This window comes from Heptranchias perlo, chromosome 20 (genome assembly GCF_035084215.1).
Source record: "Heptranchias perlo isolate sHepPer1 chromosome 20, sHepPer1.hap1, whole genome shotgun sequence".
NCBI lineage: Eukaryota > Metazoa > Chordata > Chondrichthyes > Hexanchiformes > Hexanchidae > Heptranchias > Heptranchias perlo.
Genome location: NC_090344.1, coordinates 19,129,853 through 19,136,306, shown reverse-complemented (window position 1 = coordinate 19,136,306; position 6,454 = coordinate 19,129,853). Strand labels below are relative to the sequence as shown.

The following is a 6,454-nucleotide window of genomic DNA, read 5'->3' as shown; positions in this document are numbered from 1 at the left end:
CCCAATCTACTCAACCTCTCCTCATATGTCCACCCCCTCATCCCCGGGATTAACCGAGTGAACCTTATTTGTACCGCCTCGAGAGCAAGTATGTCTTTTCTTAAGTATGGAGACCAAAACTGTATGCAGTATTCCAGGTGCGGTCTCACCAATACCTTATATAACTGCAGCAATACCTACCTGTTTTTATATTCAATCCCCCTAGCAATTAAAGCCAACATTCCGTTGGCCTTCTTGATCACCTGCTGCACCTTCATACTAACTTTTTGACTTTCTTGCACGAGGACTCCCAGATCTCTTTGTACTGCAGTACTTTCCAGTTTCTCACCATTAAGATAATAACTTGCTTTCTGATTTTTTCTGCCAAAGTGCATAACCTCACATTTTCCAATATTGCATTGCATCTGCAAATCTCCGCCCACTCACCCAGCCTGTCGATATCCCCTTGTAGTTTTTTTATGTCCTCCTCACTCTCTACTTTCCCTCCCATCTTTGTATCATCTGCAAACTTTGATACGTTACACTCGGTCCACTCCTCCAAATCGCCAGAATATGCGGCAGTCTATTCCGTCGTCGACGTCATTTATACACCGGGTCTCTTCCTCCCACCTTCTAACCAACTCCCAACCCGTTTCGATAGGTTGCTTTAAATTCTACGCGCTCCCATTTATGTTAACAGTATCTTCTGTGGTACCTCATCGAATCCTTCTGGAATTCAATATTATATAACATCCATAGACACTCCATTATCTACCACGTTAGATATATCTTCAAAAAGTTCAACTAGCTTTGTTGGACTTGACTTACCCTTTATAAATCCATGCTGGTTCTCTCTGATTATTTCATATTTATCCAAGTGCTCAGGCATTCCATCCTTAATAACGAATACTGGTAACGTCCCCACCACGGACGTCAGACTAATGGGTCTATAATTTCCAACTTCATCTCTGCTACTCATCCTAAATAATGGAGTGACATTGACAATGTTTCAATCAAAGGACCAATTCCTGAATCAAGATATTTTGAACGATCATGACTAAAGCATGTACAATTTCCTCGCCTATTCCTCTTCGTCCCCTCGGGTGGTAACGATCAGGTCCTGGAGATTTGTCTATCTTTAATCTAATTATTTTCTCCATTTCCATGATTTTACTTGTACTGAATCCCCATGATTTATTTACAGTTGTCCTCGTGTCTCTGGTATGTTAGCTTCATTTTGTTCTGTGAAGTAAATATTTAGCAATTCTGCTATTTCCTGATATTCAATTACAATATCACCTCTGTCTGTCTTCAAAGGGCCCACATTACTCTTAGTCACCCTTCTTTCTCTTCATGTACTGGTAAAAATCTTGATTGTTGTCCTCATTTTCCCTCACAGGTTTTTCTCCTTTTCCCTGATTGTTCCTCTTCCGGTTTTTAGTTTCAGCACCGCAAGAAATAATACTTTGCAATAAAGTTCGGCTCAATAGTTCTTTACTGTCAGAGAGAGAATTGTCTGATCCCCGAATTTATTTAATGTAACAAACACAAGCACACATAATCATCGGTGTATCAATGCACTGATGGATACACAAAGATGAACACAGCGAAAAAATGCAGGAAGTATCGGGATGAACAGGGAAACGGACAAGCGAAATCGACAAAATCAAACGGTCTGAACCCCGAACAGACAATAACGTGTCGCTGATAGATGTTATTGAGAGGAGGTGTGAACAGGTTGTCACCAATTGGCGCTGTGGCTTAGCTGGTTCAAACATCTGTCTAGTAAACAGGGGATCCTGGGTTCAACTCCCAGCAGTGCCTTATGCAACTTATTATTTTCACCTAATCTGTGGAATTAAGCGACAAAATAACACTGTGGTGTTTGGATTTGTTCAGGTTTCAGGCGGGAAAAGATATCAAGATGACTGCTCAAAAACACACTTTCATTATTCAGACAGACCTCTCATTGAATGTGTCTGTAACACGTTCTTGTTTCTGGTCTCGTTGGGGTCGGGTTATAATTCACGATTTGAAGTTTAAACCCGAAAGTAGTCCTAATTCTGACCGAGACTTGTGATCTTGACCAGCGGTGCAAGCTTTTGAAAACTGGAAAGTGAAAGTTTCCAAATCACTCCACCTGAATCCCCGGGCCCTGACGAAATATATCCCAGGCTGTTAATAGAAGCAAGGAAGGAAATAGCGGAGGCTCTGACCATCGTTTTCCAATCCTCCCTGGTTCCAGGTGTGATGCCGGAGGATTGGAGGGCTGCTAAAGATGTACCGTTGTTTAAAAGGGAGAAAGAGATCGATCGAGTAATTACTGGCCAGTCAGAATAACCTCGGTCAGGCTGAAGGTATTTCATTAAATCTACACTGTACTTCCTCCACAGCCAATACTGGGAGGAGGGGACTCTTGACTGACAAGCCTCAGCTACACCAGGAGAGCAAACCCACGCTCTCTCTTATTCCTGGGATGTGCTACTTTTGAAAAAAAAAGGTGAGTATCTCTATACCTTTAAACTCTCTGTCTCTCTGCACAGCATTGACAGTGTATTGTAGGACGGTGTGAGTGTCTTTATACCTTTAAACTCTCTGTTTCACTGCACAGCATTGACAGTGTATTGTAGGACGGTATGAATGGGATGAGGGTCTGTGGGGCGAAGTGTAGCCGATTGGGGGCAGCGCCCATTTGCGGGATGAGTATTGCACGCTTGATTTTGTCTCTCCCTTCTATCTTTCTTTCTCTCTTTCTTCCTTTCACCTCCCTCTCTCCCATTCTTTCTTTCACTCTCATTTCATTCTTCTTATTTCGTGCTTTTTCTTTCTGCCCCAGCACCTTTGTCTGGATCCTGTTTTTGTTCTCCATGTGTCTCTGCTGGATGATCCACAATTCAGACCTGCCGCTTCTTCCAGCTTTTCCTTCCTTCTACGATCATGGTCTATTTCATTGAGACTTTCCTGCGGCCTTGCCTACTCTAACATTCACTTTCACATTCTTCCGGCTTTAAGTTTGCTCTCCATCGACCGCTGTTTCTCGGGGACACATGTCCCGTTCGCATCAATGTTCATTTGTGCCTTGAAACCAGTCGATACATTTCGATCTGCTCCAGAGACAAGCTCTAAGAAAGCAGGGCAGGCATTCGGTAGGACAGCGCATACTTTTCCGTGAAATTTCCATGGGGTATCTTGTGACACGGGGGATGTTAACTGAAGAACTGGGTTTTGTTTTCATGGTCGTTGGCGCTTTTCCCCGAACAGTTGATGTGCGGGAGAGACGGGCGGCGCTACATAGCTGCGAAAGACGGCTGAAATGTGCATTTTTGGCAAACTGGGCGGTGCAGGAAAGTCGGAAATGTTCCGCTTGATCTTAATAGGTCTGTGGAAATGTCCGATTGAAAAGGAATGAGGAGAAATGAAAAGAGCGGCAATGGTGAAAAGGTGTCGATTCCAGGAGATTGGCCGTGAGCGAAAGGTCCTTTGAAAGCTCGGCGCGGAGGAGATTTTGTTCGGAAACGGCAGACTTTAAGCGCGTGAGGAAAGTAAAGTGCGAGCTGCGTCCTTGGGTCAAATTGGGTGTTTTCAGGAAAACAGCCACTGTGAAATCACAAAAATGAAAACAGAAAATGCTGAAAACGCTGAGCAGGTCAGGCAGCACCTGTGGCGAAAGAACCAGAGGAAACGTTTCAGCTGTATGAGCTTTGTCATCCGATCTCAATGGCTTACCATGTGCGTGAGTAACTGCGCTGTCTCAGATGCTGGTTTCCATCTCTGAATTATGAGGGTTCGAATCTCACTGCTGCCAGAATTTGTGCACCTTTCCATTTTCGCCGCCTCACCAAAAACCCTTCTTTGATGGGAAGTGCTTTTCCGCATTGCTGATTTACACCTGTTTGCACAATTCAGCAAAGTCTGGATTGCCACCCAACTGTTTCTTGGACGGAGGTGTTGGGACTGTAAGTTGTGATCTCGGCGAATTATCAATCAATGTGCACAATGGCGCCCTGGTGAACCGAGTACCTCTTATAGTCAGTATAATAAAAAAGATATGCACCATAATTATGAATTTCTTCTTTGCATCACACTAGGATTTATTATCAGGGAATATACATGAGCAGGTCGATTTACGTCACGCTCCGCTCGCTTCGCATCGCCTCCCACAAATAGAATAGAATCATAGAAAGGTCACAGCACGAAAAGAGGCCATTCGGCACATCGAGTCCGTGCCGGCTCTCTGCAAGTGCAATCCAGACAAACCCACTCCCCCACCCTTTCCCTGTAGACCTGTATTCTCTTTCGTTTCAAATACTTATCCAGTTCTTTATTGAACACCATGATTGAATCTGGCTCCACCACCCCCTCGGGCGGTGTATTCCAGACCCTAAACACTCGCTGTGTCGAAAAGTTTTTCATCATGTCACCTTTGGTTCTTTTGCCAAACACCTTAAATCTATGTTCTCTGGTCCTTGAACCTTCCGCCAATTGGAACAGTTTCTCTCTATCTGCTCTGTCCAGATCCTTCATGATTTTGAATACCTCTATCAAATCTCCTCGTAACCGTCTCTGTTCCAAGCAGAACAACCCCAGCTTCTCCAATCTATTCATGAAATTAATACTCCTCATCCCTGGAATTATTACAGTAAATCTCTTCTGTGGGGATTCGTTAGTAACATCGCCGAATCCCCCACCATCAACATACTAGTGGTCACCATTAACCAGAAACATAACTGGACCAGCGACATATATATTGTGGCGACAAGAGCAGGTCAGAGGCTGGATATTCTGCGCCAAGTGACTCACCTTCTAACTCCCTAAAGCCGTTCACCCATTTACAAGGCGCAAGTTGAGTGAGTTGGAATACTCATGTGATGGTCATGGACCTGAAACGTTAACTCTGTTTCTATGTCGAAAGATTCTGCCTGACCTGCTGAGGATATACACATTTACAGATTTTATTTCAGATTGGCAACATAGCCAGAATTTTAATTTTGAATAAAGGGGGTTTCGCATATTTCTGCATGCGATGAGGTGGCCGAGAGGTTAAGGCGATGGACTGCTAATCCATTGTGCTCTGCACGCGTGGGTTCGAATCCCATCTTCGTCGTTATTGCGTTTAAGTTTTGTTTCTCCCATTCAGTCCACCCAGAAGGTCTGGTGAAAGTCCCATCCTTCTCGAAACGGCAGACGGAGGGTTTTGCATTGTTTGCTGAAATCAGCAACAGTTCCTTCCAGGAAGGTGTTGAGATTGTGAGATTGTGAGATCGTGAAATATTAGAGTGCACATTGGTGTCATTGTAAAATGAGTAAATCTTATGGTCAACGTAAGAGAAACTTACGTCCCATAATTATGATTTATGTCCGGATCATTTCGTGTCTGTGTCTGTTTAAAAGGGATGTGCTGTAAGTCCCGGATCATTCTGTGTGCGTTTTACGCGATTTTCTTGATACCTTTTTCCTTCTGAACTGAAATGACGATCCTCTCTCGAGAAAAATGTTCACCGCCTGCTTCGGGCAACTGGTCGGAAAAATAACAAAAACTGATGAGACCAAGTTCATTCTGCTGGGCTTCCATTCCAAGCTCCGCACTCTATCCCCCATTCAGACCCACCCCCGCCTGGACAGTATAATCTGCGATATTCATAAGGGAATGGAGAAGCAGAATATCACGGTTATAATTTTCTTCGTTGCTCAACACTGAATAGCTTCAATTGTAATGATTCAGAAGGTAATCATAGGATCATAGAATCTTACATCACAGAAGGAGGCCATTCGGCCGTCGTGCCAGTGTCGGCTTTTTCGAAGACCTGTCCAAATTAGACCCACACCCCAGATTCTTCCCAATAATCATGCAAATTAGTCCTCTTCAATTATGTCCAATTGCCTTTTGAATGATCCCATGGAATCGGCTTCCACCATCCTTTCAGGAAGTGCGTTCCTGATCTTAACAACCCTCTGTGTGAAAAAAATTCTCCTCAATTCCCCTCCAGTTATTTTCCCAATTATTTTAAATCTATGATCTCTGGTTACCAACCCACATGCCAGAGGAAACAGTTTCTCCCTACTTGCTCTTTCAAAACCCCTCATTATTTTGAATACCTCTATTAGGTCTCCCGTTAACCATCTCTGCTGTAAGGAGAACAATTCCAGCTTCTCCAATCTCTCCAAATAACTGAAGTCCCTCATCCCTGGTATCATCCAGGTCAACCTGCGCTGAATCCTCTTCAATCCCTTTTCATCCTAAAGTGTGGTGCCCAGATCTGTACAATATACTCCAGATGAGACCTAAACACTGATTTGTAAGGATTAGTATGATTTCCATTTTTTGTATTCAATGCCCCTGTTTACAAAGCCAAGTATCCCATACGCTTTCTTAACCGCCTTATCAACTTGCCCTGTTTTCTGAATATGAACCCCCAGGTTCCTCTGCTCTTGGAACCCCCCATAAATTGTTCCATTGAGATTATACTACCTCTCC

At 43.8% G+C, this 6,454-nt stretch overlaps 2 non-coding genes across 2 annotated transcripts; both read left to right on the top strand.

The window, feature by feature from the left end:
- The first annotated feature begins 1,729 nt into the window (after window positions 1-1,729).
- Window positions 1,730-1,803, top strand: trnat-agu (transfer RNA threonine (anticodon AGU)). Its single transcript has one exon. It is a non-coding gene; the product is annotated as a tRNA-Thr (tRNA).
- Window positions 1,804-5,001: 3,198 nt separating this feature from the next.
- Window positions 5,002-5,083, top strand: trnas-gcu (transfer RNA serine (anticodon GCU)). Its single transcript has one exon. It is a non-coding gene; the product is annotated as a tRNA-Ser (tRNA).
- Window positions 5,084-6,454: the final 1,371 nt, after the last annotated feature.